We start from the raw sequence: 18,352 nt of genomic DNA, 5'->3' as shown, positions 1-18,352 counted from the left end.
TGTAAAGATCTCAAGGCAAAATATTCCATGAAATGGTTCTCAGTCGAAGTGTCTGTCCCATCTCTCTCTCAGGAAGCTGTCTCTCCTCTCCACGTGGTGTCCAGGCCGAGTCCTGCAGTGAATTAGTTTTGGCTTTAGGGAAACTGGGTCACATAATGCAGCCTGTCTTATTAGGGTTTTGTGTTGGGGCCTGGGAACAACCTAGCTAAGGAAAATGTGCTTTGCTTTGCCAAGTGTGTTTGGTGCATTTATCTTCCTTGGGAGCCTTGCAGGGTAGAGCAAAATGTCCTGGTAGGACTGGCAAATTCCTGGCCACTCTGAACAAAATATCACTTAGCAGCACCCTTATTTGCCTCAGCTTGTAACAACAGTCTAAAGTCAGATGCTCAAAGGTCCAACTCCAGGTTCTGGCCCTTGCTAAGCATGGCTTTCCATTCTAGCTCTGCTTTTTCTAGTTCTGTGATTTTAGGTAAGTTGCTGTGCTGCTCATTTTCCTTATCTGTAAAATAGGCATCAAAATGCCCAACCAGTTGATGTCATTATTGTTGTTAATATTCTACAACTGAGATAATGTATAAGAAAATGCTCTATAAACCCCAAAGTACTATACTCAAATGTAGAAGAATAGTATTTCATATTGTGTTTTAGATTTAGAAATCATTAGAGGTATTATTATTTAAATCAAGCCTTTTTTGTGAACTGCTAAAAAGAGAATACAGAAAATTATAACAGTCAGTTTGAAAGTCTACATTTGTACTGAGTTGACTTTTTTTTTAACAGTGTCTGTTAACCCCCAGTGTTAGTATTAGGTGGGGAAGCAGAACAAAATAAGTTTAAGGTCAGTTGTATCTGAAGTAATTAACAAAGAGTAATTTATAAAAATTATATCTTCTCTGAGAGTTATGTTTTGTCACTTTATATAATTATCTAAAACTTTTCACAAACTTTAACATCTGTACAAACGTAGAAGTTTACATTTCAGATGGATAAAGACAGCGCTGTAATAAAACAACTTAACAGTAAGGGGGACCTTATCTCTTTTGACACTGAATAGTAGGAAATACACCACAGAAAATCTATATGAGTGATACAAGGTCTTTGTCATAGTTCTTCTTTCCAGGAACTTTGCTTTCCTCTCCTTAGTTAGAAAAGAAGTTACCTCTTTAGATCTTGGCATCAAAGAATCTGGGTATTTACTCCATCTTTGTCACTAAGAATGCAACTACAAATCAGCATCTAAATAAGCATGTAATTTACCTCCAAGTCACAAGCCTTGTGATTTATCTGTAATTAAACTTGTCGTGTTCTTAAGGGGAGAATCCTATGCCTGATATTATATTTTCTCTTCCAGGGAATAAGAGTTCGTATCACCGTCATAGCCATCAATAATAATAATCACCATCTGTATCAATTATCTACTATCATATTACAAATCCCCTCAAAATTTAATGACTTAGACAATAATAAATATTAATTCATATCTTGTCATTTCTGTGAGTCAGTGATCTGGAAGCAACTTAGCTGGATAGTGCTGGATTTAGGGGCTCTCATGAGGTTGCAGTTAAGATGGGTTGGGGACACAGTTCTTTAAAGACTTGACTGGGACTGGTCTGGAAGACCCATTTCTACCGTGGGTCACTCACGTGGCTGGCACATTGGCTGTTGGTAGGAGGTCTCATTTCCTCACGATGTTGATCTCTTCATAGAGTTGCTTGAGGGTCTTCATGACAGGGGGCTGCTTTCTCATAGAGTGGGCAATCCAAGAGAGCAAGGTGGAAACTGCAATGTCCTTCCTGTCCTAACCTTGGAAGTCACACTGGTTCATTCCAACGATATCCTTCCGGTTATACAGGTCAGCCCTGTTTAATGAGGGAGAAGTCCAGGAAACATGCGTTTTTGGGGACCCTTTTGGAGGCTGTCAAGCACATCATCATCATATATTTTTGAATGAAGAAATGACTTAAGAAATGAGAAATACACAAACATTTAAGAAAAGTGGTCTCTAGATAGATTTTCTTAGAGGGGAAGATTATATTTGTAGATGGGCTTTCTTCCCTCGTGACATGCCATTCTTTAGTATTTAGTTGGAAGGAGGCAACAATAATTTCTATATAAACTTAATGTCACGGTAATTACAAGACAGTAGCTAGTGTCACATGATAATTGATGGTAATTGCTTCCTGCTTTAACTGGTATATAAACAAGGCTGTGCAATTGGAATCCAAACATTCCCTCAAAAGGAAAAAGAAAATCAAAGAAGAAAATTTGTCAAAGTCATTTGGAAGCTGATAAGGAGCTAACAAATCCAGCCTACATGTCTGCAAGTCATCAAAGCCACGGCTGGCGATGCTTGGCGCTTCCTTGTGGCTGGCAAGGATTACAGTACAAGTGAGAGCACCAGGCTGGCGGGCGTGAGCTCCAGGCTGCTGCTGAGATGTGTGCCGATGCTCAGCTGTCCAAGGCTGTCCTGCCAACGTGCTGAAGTGCATGAAGGTTGCCAATGCGAGAGACCAAAGCAGGTTCATCAGTGAAAGATGGGACGATGTCTCTCCTCCACCGCCATCTGTGCATTCTGGAAAGTTGAGTGCAAAGCAAAATGAGGAGGGGATGAAGGCTAGTGTTGTTTTTGAGATGAAACACTCTGGAAATCTCTTTTATAGTCTCTGAAAGCAAGGGGAAGCACAGGTAGGAAGGTACTGAATTCAGGTAAAACAGGTTAGCCTACATTTGTTAGAGAAGGAAAAGGGCCAACGTATGAGGTAGTGAAACTCCCAGAAGCTCAGCTGCATCCCCATAGAACAGTAGGCGAATGACAGATGGGAATTAATATCTGTGCATCCAAATACAGAGGAAATAAAAGAAGATATAAAAGAAAGAAATGTTATCCAAGACTAAGAACTTTGAAAAGCTGAGGAGGGATAACATCTTGAGGGCACGTGTCAGAGGTATTTGTCCTCCCCCTGCCCTTGGGGGCATGGAGCTTAGTGACATCTTTAGCAGTTTCTGTTCAGAGACCCATTGAAGATGATTCCTCACAGGGAACAAACATGGGAACTAGAGGGGAAAAAAAATACCCTAAAAGTTGGTATCTCACATCTAGGTAATTCCAATAAAAAAGCAGAGTCAACAACCACTGGGACACAGGAGGAAAGAGCTGCCCACAAGAGATTTTGGATGTGATTTCACAATGATTAGTTGGAGTACTTATTTGACTCTAAACTAGGGGTGCCAGACACTTAGGGCTCAGAGGGTAAACAGAAATTGAGGTTTTTGAAGGTGCAGGAAGGGAAGGGAAGGAACCTGAAGAAGGATCTGATGACCAGGGATGCCACCTTTGTGAAACTTGAACCTTTGCTAAATAAGCAGTAGTCTCTCAAATGCTCCTCTCTGGGAGGTGAGAAAGTGAGCATAGGTGGGTCCCTCCCCAGCATGGCAAATGGTGGCATAACCTGATTCTATAATCACCCTTGCTGGGAGATCACTCCAATTGTGTTTAGTTTTACCGACCATGATTCCCCTAGACAACCATCATGAGACTGAACCGTAACTTGGCCAGGATGAATTAAAAAAAGATCCCCTTTGCTCTCCACTTTCCTTCTCTCAGTTTCATCTTTGGTGGCTATGTCTCTCAGGTTCTGGGAACATCATCTTCCTAGGTAAAACTATCCTAGAACTGAGGATTTACTTGTTTTCTAAATGTCATGGCTGTGGGGCAAGGACGTGATAATCTTATGCATCCTTTTAACAGTTTGAACTTGACTAGTGAAGCCCAAAAGAGATTTGTTTGGTGTGGTCCCGAATCAGCAGATCTATGAATGAGCAGCCCAGACTGAAATCCTGAAGGATCCTCAACTCTACCTATACCTCTGAATGGACATATGGGCTGAGATTGAGCATAATAAAACAGAAATGAGGGGTGCTGAATTTTAGACTTTAATTTCTTTTTTAACTTGCTCTTAATTAAGTTAATTTTAGCTGCTGTAACAAGCAAACCCTAGACTTTTCACATGAAGTACCATTTGTGGTGGTGATGGAGAAGGTCTGCTCCGTGCAGTCATGTGGGAGCCCAGGTTGATGGAGACGTGGGTAACGTCAGTGGATGGTCTTTAGGGTCACCTTTGGTGTCGACATCTAGCAAGCAGAGGGGAGAAGTGAGAGAGACAATGGAAGATCATATCCAGGCTTTCATGAGCATGGCCTGGAAGTGGGGTGGGGGTGGGGAGGGTGTCACGTATCACTTCTGTTCTTATTTTATTGGCCAGACTCAATCATTTGGCCACACTTAGATGAAAGGGAGCCTGAGCAATGTAGCTGCCAGCCATTTACAAAGAACAACTATACATTATAAAAGGAGAGTTTGAATCTCTAATGGAGAGTTTTGTCATGATCTATAGACTTTTAGCTAACCATGGCAAGACAATTTGATTTTGGTCTTTAATTCTTTTAGATTTATATTGCAAAAGGATTTTATCTTGGGAGCTTAATTTTTTTTTTCTGCTAATATGATATTGGGGGTGGGTTTTCTCAACTTCAGGACATTCCTATGTGATTGGTTTTAAGTTATCAGAGTGTCTCCCTGAAAATCTTAAAACTTATCACAGAACCTCCAACGAGCTACATTAGACAATTTGCCGGGACATAATTGGAGGTGGGAAAAAGAATTAGGAGTATATTTTCAGATTACATATGAAGAAGTTTTTAGAGTTCATATAATGAATTGATTATTCAAACTATTTCTGGGGGCAACATCCAAGCTACCCATCTGTAGTTCCAGAGTGACTCTCAATGGAACAGTGTCTGGTATTAGAGCTGAGGTCTTTTCCTGAAGACAGAGCTTCCCTCCTGCAGATGATAGGATAAAAAAAATCAAACCCAGTGGATTAAGAGAGCCCAGCCCCAGGGCATGCTAGGGTGGATCATTTGTTTCTCTCTCCTTCCTTTTGCTCTTAGAAGACTTCCCTAACCCAATACTATCGGTCCCACTGGTTCCTTTTACTCACTGAACCCTGGGCTTGAAGGGCATTTTCTCTCCTCTCTTTGGGGTAAACCTGCAAAGAGAAAGCATTCCAATGTGGGTCCTTGGGTAAAGTGCATTGGGCAGTAAGGGCCTGCATTTTGGAGGGAGGGCAGCTTCAATTCAGAGGAGTATCATTAAACTTGTTTCTTCGCACAGTTTAGCCATGTCCTCCTTCCAAATTTTACTGGTAATAAAGCTGGCATTGTGATTTCCATCTGTCTGACTCCATATGCCCATATGTCAGTTGGTTTGAACTTGAGGGGTATTATTTTTTGATCCCATCAAACAGCAACTCTAGACTGGGTTGGAATCCTGGTTCTCCTGTTGACGATCTGTGTAGTGCTCTGAGCTTTAGTTTCCTGCCCATTAAGTAGGGGTAATAATTACCTCTTTACAATAGTGTTGTGAAAATTAGATATGATAATGGCTGTAAAATGCTTTGTACAATACCTGGCACACAGTAAGGACGCAATAAATTATATGTTTTATTATTATGACATTTTGTTTCAGTGTGATCTTATGTGTGTATTATGTATATACGTGCTGGGAAATAGTTAGCTTTTACCTTTTCTTTTGGTTACTCATGGTGACATCTAATGATCAGTACCTTTGTTATCTGCAAGTACCAGATATTAAAAATTCAGTGGAGGCAGTGACAACAGACTCAGAAAGATGGGAGGGCTGGGAAAGGGTTTCTAATATTTTAAGAAGCATTTAAGCTAGGCAGTTTTCCAACTAAACCCCACCCAGCCCAATAAAAACAAGTACACTCATATAAATGGTCCCTATGAGCCTACTTTTTAAAAAAATGTTTATTGAAGTATAGTTGATTTACAATCTTGTGTTTAATTTCTGTTGTACAGAAAAGTGACTTAATGTTTTGCTTTGTCATTGTTCTTTTCATATACAGGTTTGCCTGCCTTGGTCAACTCTAATCTCAATGAGGACCGAATCTCTCTTGAAATCTTTGAACCCTGGGTACTAGCCTACAGCACTTGCGACCTGGTAGGTTCTCAGCGTGTCAGTTAAATTGAGACATCCTTCACCCTCTCGTGACACTTATGTAAATCAGAAGTCCTCAGACTTTGCTTCTCTGCTGAAACACACCTGAGGAATAGGATAAACTCTGATCTGTACCTGCTGATTGTTCTGGGAATGGACCCTTTCTTGATGGAAGGGATGTAAAAATATGTGGCTGGGTTCTGTAGGAGGAAGAGGGGGGAAGTATTATAGTTTGAATCAAAGCTTCCTGCACGATTTCAACTTTGCTCTTATGTGCCCAGCTGAGAATTGCAGTGTCTAGTATGTTCAACTCTGGGTCCTTAGAGCCTAGCATAGGTCTACAATATATATTTATTAAATGAATAAGTAGTTTTCAAATGCTGAAGAAAAATGAAGACATGGATGGGGTCCGGGTGGTGGAGATAAGACAAATGAAAGTTATGTATTGATCATTGACACAGGAAAGCTATTACATAAGCCATTTTCATGCTCTTCCTTGACGTTCCCAACCATTTTCTATAAATCCCTGACTTTGGGCATTTCCTATTTTTCTTACTCATCTTCTTTCCATTCCATGCTTCTTCAAAATTTTCACTGCTTTATGCAGCATCTATGTCACAAGAGCTAATCTTAGAAATTAAGTTAAACTTAATTCATGACTGTTGTTCACTTTCTAATTAAATTGTTTATTTTTTAGTGTTGAGTTTTGAGAGTTTTAAAAAATATATCCTAGATACTAGTCACTTGTCAGATGTGTGGTTTACAAATTTTCTCAGTCTGTAGGTTGTCTTTTTATCTTCTTAGCAGGAACTTTCAAAGAGGAAATGTTTTTAATTTTAATGAAGTCCAATTTATCAATTTTTCATTTTATTATCATATTTTTTTGGTGCTGTATCTAAAGAACACTTCAGCAAGTCCTGGATCATAAAGATTTGCTCCTATATGATCTTCCAAAACTTTTTTTAGTTTTATGTTTTATATTTAAATCTATGATATATTTGAGTTACCATTTGTACAAGATGTGAGGTTTGGGTGGAGGTTTATCTATCTATCTTCTATGTATCTATCTATCTATGACTTTGAATGTCCAGTTGCTCCTGTACAATTTCTTGAAAAGACTATCCTCCCTCCACTGAGTTGCCTCTACACCTTTGTCAAAATCAGTCGGCCATACTTGTGTGAGGCTATATCTGGGTTTTCTATTCTGTTCCATTGATCTGTGTGTCTGTCTCTTGCCAATTCCATAACAGTCTTGATATCAGATAGAGTGATTCCTTCCATTTTCTTCTTTTTTTAAAAAAATTCTAGCTATTTGTATTAGCTTTCCATGGCTGCTATAAATATAGTAGCTTAAACAATACAAATTTATTATCAAAGTTCTGGCAGTTAGAAATTAAAAATAGATCTCTCTGGGCTAAAACTTAGGTGTCAACAGGGCTGTGTCTCTAATGCAAGAAGCTCTAAGGAAGAATCCACTTTCTTGCCTTTTCCAGCTTTTCGAGGTTACCCATATTCCTCAGCTCATGACATCCTTTCTCCATCTTCACAGCCAGAAACATCAGTCTGAATCCTTCTCAAACTTCCATCTCTCTGCCTTCCTATTCCATTTATAAGGATCTTGTGATTACCGTGGACCCGCCTGGATAATATGGGTTAGTTTCCTTGCTTTAAGACAATGGTTAGCAATCTTAATTTCATCTGCCTTAATTCCCCTTGCCAAGTGAACTAACGTATTTGCAATTCTTAGGATGAGGACATGGACATTTTAGGAGCAGGCATTGTTCTACCTACCACACCATTCTAATTATTTTGCCTTTCCAAATAAATATTAAAATAATCTTATATATCTACAAAAATAATTTGCTGGGATTTTATAGGAATTGCATTAAACATGTATATCAATTTGGAGGGAACTGATGACATTTACTATGTTGAGTCTTCCAATCCACAAACATGGTATGTCTCTCCATTCATTTTGGATCTTCTTTGATTTCTTTCATCAGTTTTCAGCATATATCCTGTACATGGTTTGTCAGATTGGCACTAAAGTGTTTAATATTTATTTTTTAGCAATAGTAAATGGTATTTAAAAAAAAATTCTGGTGTCTATGTGTTTATTGTTAGTATGTAGAAATACAGTTGACCTTTGTATGTTGATCTTACATTCTGCAACCTTGCTGAACTCACTTAATTCATTCTAGGAGATTGTATGTAGATTCCTTGGGATGATCATATTATAAAGGCAATTACGCCATCAGCAAATAGAGACAATTCTTTAATGATCTGTATGCCTTTCATCTCCTTTTATTACCTTATTGCGTCAGCTAAAAATTTCAGCCCTACATTGAAGAGTGTGGTGAGAGATGTCTTTACCTTGTTCCCAGTCTCAGGGAGAAAGCATTCAGTCTTTCATTGTTGTAGACATTCTTTCTCAAGTTGAAGAACTTCCTTTCTACATTTATTTTTTGAGAGTTTTGTTTTATATCATGAGTGGGTGTTGAATTATGTAAAAGCTGATGGATTTAATTTACTAACATCTTGTTAAGGATTTTTGTATCTATCTTCATAAGGGATATTGATCTGTGGTTTTCTATTATAATGATGTCTTTGGTTTTGGTATGAATATGAATGTAATACTGGTTTCATGGAATGAGCTGGGTATGTTCCTTTCTCTCCTATTTTTATGGAAGGGATTGTGTAGAATTGTTAATTCTTCTTCAAACATTTGGTAAAAATTTCTAGCAAAACCATCTGGACTTGGAGATGTCTTTTCAGGAGTTTTAAATTATGAATTTAGTTTCCTTAATAGTTACAGGGCTATTCAAATGATCTATTTCATATTGGGTAAGATTTGTTAGTTTGTACTTTTTGAGGAATTGTCCTATATCATCTATGTTGTGAAATTGATTTGTGTAGAATGCATAGTGCTTCCTTATTATCCTTTTGTTATCTACAAGGTCTGTAGTAATATTCTTGTTTTATTCCTGATATTAATAAAATGCTTCTTATCTCTTTTTTTTCCTTTTTCACTCTTGCTAGAGGTTTGTCAATCTGACTGACCTTTTAAAAGAAACCAGCTTTTTGTTTCATTGATTTTTTCTTTGTTTTTCTGCTTTAAATTTCATTAATTTCTGCCCTTATCTTTGTTATTTCCTTACTTCTGCTTAGTTTGAGTTTATTTTGTTCTTTTTTTTCTAGTATCTTAGGGTAAGGACTTAGATAATTGATTTGTAATTATACTGATGATGTAAACATTTAGTGCTATAATTTCTCTCTCAGCACTGCTCTGAGACCTGTATATTTTTATACATAGTGTTTTTATTCTCATTCAGTTCAGTGTATTGTTTTATTCCTCTTTTACTCACAGATTATTTAGAAGTGGGTTGTTTAGTTTAAAAGTGTTTGAAGATTTTCTTGTTTTTCTTTTATTGATTTCTAGTTTGATTCTATTTTTGTCAGAAAGTACAGTTTTCATGATTTCAGTTCTTTCACATTTGTTGAGGTTGTTTTATGGCCCACGATATGCTCTATCTTGGCATATGTTCTGTAGGCACATAAAGAGAGAGTGTATTCTGCTGGAGTTAGTGGGAAACATTCTATACACATTGATTATAACCTGTTGGTTGTTGGTATTGTTGGCTTCTTCTGTATCTTTGGTAACTTTTTGTCTAATTGTTTTATCAATTGTTGAGGGATGAATGTTAAAATCTCCAGTGATAATTTTGTATTGTATGTGTCTATTTCTCCTTTCAGTTTTATTAGTTTTTGCTTCACATATTCTTCAACTTTATTGTTTGGTGCATACACAGTTAGGATTTCTTTTTTTTTCTTTTTCTTTTTTTTTTTTGGCTATGCCATGTGGCATGTGGGTTCTTAGTTCCCCGACCAGGGATCGAACCTGCACCCCCTGGATTGGAAGCGCAGAGTCTTAACCACTGGACCTCCAGGGAAGTCCCTAGGATTTCTATGTCTTCTTTGTGGATTGACCTTTTTATCATTATATAATGTCTCTCTCCATCTTTGGTAATTTGCTTGACTAATATGAATACACCAACGTCTTTTTTTTTTTTTTTTTTTTGGTTAATGTTTCCATGGTATTTTTTCTATTCTTTCACTATCAACTTATAAAAATTATTATATTTGAAGTGATTTCATGTAGACAGCATATAGTTGGGTCATATTTCTTTTTAAATCCACTCTCTTAATCTCTGTGTTTTAATTGGTAAACTTAGACATTTTCCATTTAATGTAATTATTAATAAGTTAAGGTTCAAGTTTGCCACTTTATTTTTTGTTTTCTGTTTGGCCTCTCTGTTTTGCTTCTCTGTTTTCTTTTGCTTGCCTATCTGTGGTTCACTTGAACTTTCTTTTCAAATTCTGGTTTATTTGATCTGGAGGAGTGCTTCTGAGTCTGTATCTTTGTATAGCTATTTTAGTGTTCAGGTATTACACTGCATATACATGACTTATCACAATCTACAGATGTCAACACTTCACCCGTTTGAGTGAAGGGTAAAAATCTTAACCTCCATTTATGTCCCTTTACCCTCTCTCATTTTTAATATAATTGTCTCAGAGGTTCCTTTACACACATTGAGAACTACATCAGGCAGAGTTAACAATTCTGGCTTGAGCCATCACACGTAATTTAGAAAACTCAAGAGAAGGAAGACAGTAAACTGTATTTGCTCCTATATTGCTCTTTCTGTGTTTCTTCTTCCAGATGTTCCAAAATTCCTTCTTCCAGATATTCCAAGATTCCTTCTTTTATCATTTCCTTTCTGTTTAGAGAACTTCCTTTAGCCATTATTTATTTTTCAGCTCTAAAATTTCTGTTCAGTTCCTCTTTATATCTTCTGTTTGTTTGCTGAGGTTTTCTATTTCTTTGCTGAAACATTCCACTTTAACATTTGTTTCAAGTGTCTTCACAGTTGTTCATTAAAGCATTTTTATAATGATTGCTGTAAAATTCCTGTCAGATAACTTTAACATTGTTGTCATCTCGGTGTTGGGTATCTATTGGTTGTTTATTTTTTTAAACTCACTTTGAGATCTTCCTGGTTCTTGGTATGATGAATCATTTTCAGTTGAAACTGGGCCATTTTGGTTATTATGTTAGAAGAGTTTTAAAAGGATGCTATGTATTCTATTTTGGCAAGCACCCTCTGAAACTAGTCTGATGGATGTGGTACCACCTCATTACTGCCAGATGGGGTGGAATTGCAGCTTCTCCATTCAGCCTTCATTGGCATTTGTGGGTGAGGAAGGGGTTCCTTACTGCTGCTGGGTGGGTGTGGGAGCTCTGGCTCCCACTAGGTCTCTGCTACTACTGCTCCATCTGGGAGGGTGAAGGATACCTCATTACTGCTCCCCCCCAGGGCCCTCCCTGACTCCGTGGGTGGAATGCCTCAATACTGATGAGGAATGGTATGAAAGTCCTGACTGTTCACTAGATCTTCTCTGACACCACCCTAGTGGAGAGGGAATGGAACTTATTACTACCAAGTGGAGTGGAAGTCCAGCCTCCCATGTGGTCCCCACTGACACCTCAAAAAAAGGGAGAGAAAGGGGCTTGGAGAGAGACCTCCTTACTGTTGAGTAGTAGTGAAAATCTCGGCTCCCCACTCAGCTCTCTGGGTCTGTCCCAGCAAGGGAGTTGGGTGCCTTGTTCCAGCCCAGTAAGGGTGAAGTCCATGCTCTCCACTTGGCCTTTGTTGGAGACGCTGAGGGTGGGGTTCAGGGTTGTTTCTGTGGTGTTTAGCTAGAGTAGAGAAATCATTGTCTAAGCGTTTTCTATCTTGCTAGGCTACCCCTTTTTGACTCCTTTAGCTAGAAAGAGCAGGTTTTTCATGGGGCTTTCTTAGCCTGTACCCATCGGCATTTCTGGATTGCTGGGTTCTGCAGTATCCAGTCTGGATATACAAGGAAAAAAAGAACCAGAAAACAAACAATAAAACAGGGAACTCATCACCATATCATTTCTTGGGTCCTCAGGTTCCTAGCTTGTCCATTTGTCTGCCTTCTTTCTACCTTGCAGTTTTCTTTTGTTTGTTTTATATACAATGTCCTGGGTTCTTAGTCATACTTAGTGGATGGAATAGGATAAAGTACATCTACTCCATCTTTGCAGAAGTGAAAGTTCTGGCCTTTCTTGATCATTAAAAATGGGCTCCAGATTAAAACTTCAATCTGAAATAACATTTTCAACCTTCGTATTGAGTGACCTGAAATGGGGAGGGATGTGTGATCTGCATTCATTTCTCCCATCACTTTGGTACCATGGAGTGTGTGTGTGTGTGTATGTGATGGGAGATTTTAATCTTCCCTACCCTAAGGTGAGAGAATACTTCCTCCCCTCTTCCCAGGGGCTGGAGGAGGCAGGGATTCTGTTTTGCAAGTTATGATATGTTAGTAGTGGAAAGACATTCCTAGTCTGTCTCTTGACCTCCTCTTAGTAATTTCGCCAAGGATGGGAGACTCTGAGGAGGATTGTGTGTGGTTTTCTATGTGGTGCTCAGCTCTATCTACCCTTGCCATCTCAGAAGGGACAGAATCACTCTTACCAAAAACACCACTCTCCTCACAATAGGGTTGCCAGGTTTAGCAAACAAAAATACATGACAGCCAGGTAAGTTGGAATTTCAGGTAAACAAGTAATAAGCTTTTAGTATAAGTATGTCCCATGTAATATTTAGGATATGCTCATAGTGAATTATTCCTGTTTATCTGATATTCAAATTCAAATTTAATTGTGTGTTATCTATTTTATTGGACACCTATACCTGCAAGGACAATTTCTCTTGCCCTCTCTCTGTTCCTTTCTTCATTCCTCCCCTTTACAGCATGGGGAGGAGAGGGGGAGGCTTGAAGGCTGTTATAGGGCATGTTTTGAACCTCTTAGCAAGCCTGGGAGAGAAGTCCAGCCTAATTGTTTACAGTCCTCTTTAGAATATGGGGTAATTTGGGCTTCATTGTTCTCGGTTCTAAGCCTTAAATCGTAGAAAATAAGAAAATGTCTTATTCAGCATCCCATTATAGAGAAAAGGATTAGACACTCTGTAATCAAATGCAATCATGTTCCAAAATATATAATTCAGGTAATGAATGTTGTGGACACTGAAACAGGGAAAACACAGTGAAGGTTGGATCTCTCCCAGTGCCTCTGGGTCTCTGTTTCCTCAATAGAAGATGAGGTGGTTGAACTAGGAAATATCTGAGTGATACAGATATTAAGTAGGTTATATTCTAGGGCTTCAGAGTTTTGGCTAAGGACCCACAGCTGAGGACAATAATAAAAGTAATAGCTAACATTTACATTTATGGGCCAGACACTGCTCTTAGAGCTTTACACATATTTATTCATTTAACCCTTACAAAACTAGGGTTAATACTACGATCATAATCCCTATTTTGCCAATAAGGAAACCAGGGGATTGAGAGGTAAAGTAAACTGGCCAAGGTCACATGGGTGGCAAGGCCCCATGCAGTCTAAGATCCCATTTCACCATGAAATGCAGGTACAGATCCAATGAGCATCACTCTTCATGGAGAAAAGACTGGAGAGCGATTGAGGAGGTGTCTTTGAAGGCAATTTGAAAAGTGGAGGACCCCCTAAAATAGGAGAGGAATGGGGTCCCCCAACCTAAGTCAATTATGAGGAACACTTAGTAATTTGGAGCGGTCCACGATGGCATGGATTGGCTTGATGTTTGGTGAACTTACAGGCTTTCCCTGTGCTGTGAGCTGGAGATGCTCAAAAACCCTCAAAGTCCTTCCACAAGAAAGCGCTTGCATTGGAATGTCTGCCACGATAGGACATTTAACAATCAAGAGGGCCTCAAATACTCAAGCTAAATAAAAGGCACTGTTTGCCTCTTCCTCTTCTCTTTCATTCCTGTTGGACACTGGAGGAGCCCAGAAGAACAGAGGAAATTGGGGAAGAGTAGGAGCAGGGAGGGAGGTATTGATGGAACCAGCCATGACTCTTACCCTTGCTCCCCTCCCACCCCACCTCCCTGGTGGCCAGAGCCTTGGAGTAGAAAGAGCTTTAAAGAGGATGCTGAGATTAAAGGGTTGATGTAATAAGTTTAGGTTTTTCTGATATCTAAAAATGGAACTGTAATTGTAGCTGAAAATAACTAAAAATCTTTAGTATGTGCTTGAGATGCTGTTAACGGGAGGATGAGGGAGATCCGGTGGAACAGAGGGAGGCAGTGCTAAAACAGTAAACAAACAAATAAAACCTCTTTACTGTACTCATCAAGTGTACCTTGCTCAATAAGCTAGTGAACTGTTCAAGCTGCCCATAGCTCTGGGTCTCTATTTTCTCATTATCAGAATGAGGCGGTTGCAGCTGATGATCTCTGGGCTTGCTCCTCAATTCAAATTTTAGAAAGAATAGAGATCAATTCAGAGGATTCCAGAAATCCGCCTCCAAGTTTAATTTGTCCATATTTTGGGGACACTCTTGCCTTTAAGATTTAAATACGGATGTATAACTGATTCACTTTGTTATACAGCAGAAACTAACACACCATTGTAAAGCAATTATACTCCAATAAAGATGTTAAAAAAAAAAAAAGAAAGATTTAAATACGGTTATCTGAGGCCCCACAGCACACAGTTTTTCCCTTCACTACAATTTCTGAGACTTCCGTGGTTGCGGATATACAGGGGGTTACACACTCATGCTTACCTCTCTCATTTCCGGTTTCCCCAGGGTTATAGACAGCCCTGTTCACAGACTTGTGTCCTGGCGTAAAAGCCCTCCTTCCGCACCATTTTCTCATGTTGTTGGATTCTGATACTGATTCTCTCTCTCTCTTTTAATTTCCCCAGTGCACCACTTTTATGAAGCTACCAGTTATGACAGACTTTTAAGGAAGGCTTTGGGGATACAGATTATCGTTGAGGGGCACAGAACAGTAGCAACATCATATTGGATGGCAGGAATCACTGCCCTCCAATTCCTAGCAACTGATTTCTCTTTGACCCCTTCCTGGTGTCATACGGTTTGGGTCTCTAAGTCTACCACACTCCACTTCTCTTTTTCTCCCTTTCTCTCTTCCCTCCCTAAAAACTCTTGCCTCTCCCTCTGTTTCTTAATTTCCCAGGCTCAAAACTCCTTCCCAGTAGGATTTAGAGCAAGTCCTCTCTCTCTCTTTTTGTTCCTTTCTTCTCATTTGGGCTCAGCCTAGGGCGCTTCACTTTCTCACCAAAACATCAAGATGCTTTCACAAACAACTGCACCTTCTCCTCTGAAGATGAATTATGTCACTCTCTTGGAAGTGAGAAGTAGCTGTGGTGGGTTTCTGTCTTAAATAACTTTTCCCTTTCTTCTGCCCTAGCATATTACATAAGCCTGATAAAGGATAATAATAATGGCAACTATATCCTCAGAGCCGTAAAATTCCATAAATGGAATTACTTAAAGCTCCTGATGCCTTGCAAACTGACTTTACCAGGAGAAGACAGTTGGTTGCACACGTTGAAACAAGCACAGATGGCATCAATTTTCTTGAGGTTTGAGTTATTTTAAACTAGAGTGCCCACAGGGAAGATGGCTACCCACTTCTCGTTAACCTAGGTTCACTCTTGACACAACATTGCTTTTACAGCACTTTCTTGTTTCCAAGCACCTTCCTGTGATTCTCTCGCGTACTTCTCAGTGCAGTGCTCCAACGCATCTCATCATGCACAGCCCTCTTACATATAAAACAACCAAGACATAGGTCAGGGGTCTGTAACTGGCAGGCTCAGTTTGGGAACTTGGATGTCCTGTCTTCAAATGCCACTCCACTTCTGAGATAAAATACACAAACAGGTATCTTTTATGCACAGGGTAAAATGGGGAGGATATGGTTCTATAGGACATTAGGTGATCTACAGAAATCTTTGTAGAAGAGAGTACATGGGTGAAAACCTTGAGAGAGGCATATACAGCATGTCAGTTATCTCAGCATGTCAGTTATCTCAGACATTAGGTGATCTACAGAAATCTTTGTAGAAGAGAGTACATGGGTGAAAACCTTGAGAGAGGCATATAGAGCATGTCAGTTATCTCAGCATGTCAGTTATCTCAGACATTAGGTGATCTACAGAAATCTTTGTAGAAGAGAGTACATGGGTGAAAACCTTGAGAGAGGCGTATACAGCATGTCAGTTACCTCAGATGGGGACATATGTTACATACATTTTGGGAGACCCATCCTGGGGTGCAGTATTTGTAGAGCATTCTTCCCTTGTCTGTCAACACAACATGGAGCAGAGTCAACACGCCTTTCTAAGAATAACACATTTTAACTAGGATAGGGGAGGTAATGTTTACTGAGCGCCAGCTATGTGCCATGTGATTTATATACATTTCCTTAGTTAACCTGTACAATTATTAATGGCATTTTACAGACAAGGATACAGAGAATGAGAGCTTATGTGATTTTTAAAAGTGAAATATCTATTAATAATTACAATAGCATACCTTTGAGCCCTATTAATGAACACTCTACCATAAGTCTAACCACTCTGAGTCCTCTATCATCATGGATTGGTTTTGCCAATTTCTGAACTTCTTATAAACGAAAATACACTTCCGATACTTTATTTATATCTAGCTTTTTCACTCAGTGCTATGTCTGTGAGACCATCCGTATTGGTTTTGTGTATCAATAATTCATTATTTTCATTGTTATGTACTATGTTTTTTTTTTTTTAATGGATGGCTAAATGGGTTTTTATTTATTTATTTATGTATTTTTGGCTGTGCTGGGTCTTCGTTTCTGTGCGAGGGCTTTCTCTAGTTGCGGCGAGCGGGGGCCACTCTTCATCGCGGTGCGCGGGCCTCTCACTATCGCGGCCTCTCTTGTTGCGGAGCACAGGCTCCAGACGCGCAGGCTCAGTAGTTGTGGCTCACGGGCCCAGTTGCTCCGCGGCACGTGGGATCCTCCTAGACCAGGGCTCGAACCCGTGTCCCCTGCATTGGCAGGCAGATTCTCAACCACTGCGCCACCAGGGAAGCCCCTGTACTATGTTTTTTGAATAGATCAAAATATATGTGTCCATTCTAGTAATTAAAAATAATAATAATAATAATAATTACAATAGCAAACATTTACTGAGCATGTACTATGTTCCAGACACTTTACATCTTTATTATCTCAGTAATTCATCCTCACCGGGATTGTGCAAGGCAGGAGCCATTACTATAGGAGTTTGAGGGAACCAATAAGGAATACAGAGCAGAGAGGCAGATGGAAGTAATGGATCAGCTAAAATATCTGTTTTTTAGAATTAATAAGAAGGTTCATGCTTCTGGATACAAGGTCAGCAGCAATTGGAAAATGAAGTTAGATCATACAGTAGAAACAGCGAGTAGAATAGTGGTTGCCAGGGACTGAGGACGGGTAAGTGGAAGTGAAGAGATGTGGGTTAGGGTTACAAACTTGCAGTTACAAGTGCTGGGGGATCTAATGTACAACGTGGTGACTATAGTTAATGTTATACACTTGAAAGTTGCTAAGAGAGCAGATCTTAAATGTTCTCACCACAAAAAAAGAAATGGCAACTATGTAATATGATGGGGACCTTAGGTCAGCTAAAATATTAAGGAAAGCTGAATTAGAGAACAAGACTTGATGAGTGGCACCACCACGCCGCCTAATGCTCCTGTCTCCAGGTTGGTCCTTAGAAAAGCCCACTCAATGGATTTTTGGGGTCTGCAGAGTGGACACATGGATGCCGAAGTCCCTTCACTTATCCAGACAAGGTAAGAACCTAAAAGAGATGGAAACGCTTGTGCTTAGGACTTTTGGTAAGTTAGCTCCACTCAAACAAAATATGTGTACCAATGCCTGTGGTTCATCCACCAGGTAACTCCACCTCTGATGGAAAGGGGGGAGGATGGGGCAAGAGACCAGGAGTTTTTAGGGTCAGTCATTTCTCCTGGAAACCACAGGCAAAGAGAAGGTTTTTCTACATCCCTCCCACACAATTTTCTTTCCATTTTATTGATTAGGAAACGGAGGGGAAAAAGAGGTGGAGCAAGTTGCCCAAGGTCACAGCACTTCCGTGGCAGAGCCAGGGTGTCTGACTTTGGAACCAGCTCTTAGGGACACTAGGCTGATTCTGGAGAGCTCACGCCCAGACCTGTCTGGCCCTGGGTCCTTCCACCGTAATGTATTCCCTGTCCTGGGGGCTAAGACCAGAAGTACATTGGCGGTTAAGCCTTCAAAAGGATCCTGGTGCAGCTCTGTCCAGGGAACAGGATACAGGTCTCCCTCCCCTGCTTATTAACTTTTATGTTCCCCTACTTTCACAGATTTGGACTCCAGCCGCCAG

At 39.6% G+C, this 18,352-nt stretch overlaps 1 long non-coding RNA gene across 1 annotated transcript in view; it reads left to right on the top strand.

The window, feature by feature from the left end:
* The window catches only part of LOC309646995, a 45,324-nt gene extending 27,619 nt beyond the window's left edge, over window positions 1-17,705 (top strand). The window contains exons 2-3 of the long non-coding RNA XR_014255723.1: window positions 5,928-6,022; window positions 17,691-17,705. This is a non-coding gene — a long non-coding RNA (uncharacterized lncRNA). The remainder of the gene's footprint in view (window positions 1-5,927; window positions 6,023-17,690) is intronic.
* Window positions 17,706-18,352: the final 647 nt, after the last annotated feature.

The sequence above is a fragment of the Balaenoptera physalus genome (assembly GCF_965194825.1).
Source record: "Balaenoptera physalus genome assembly, chromosome: 17".
In the NCBI taxonomy this organism is placed as follows: Eukaryota; Metazoa; Chordata; class Mammalia; order Artiodactyla; family Balaenopteridae; genus Balaenoptera; species Balaenoptera physalus.
The sequence above is the reverse complement of the archived record's forward strand: the minus strand, read 5'-3'. Positions and strand labels throughout refer to the sequence as shown.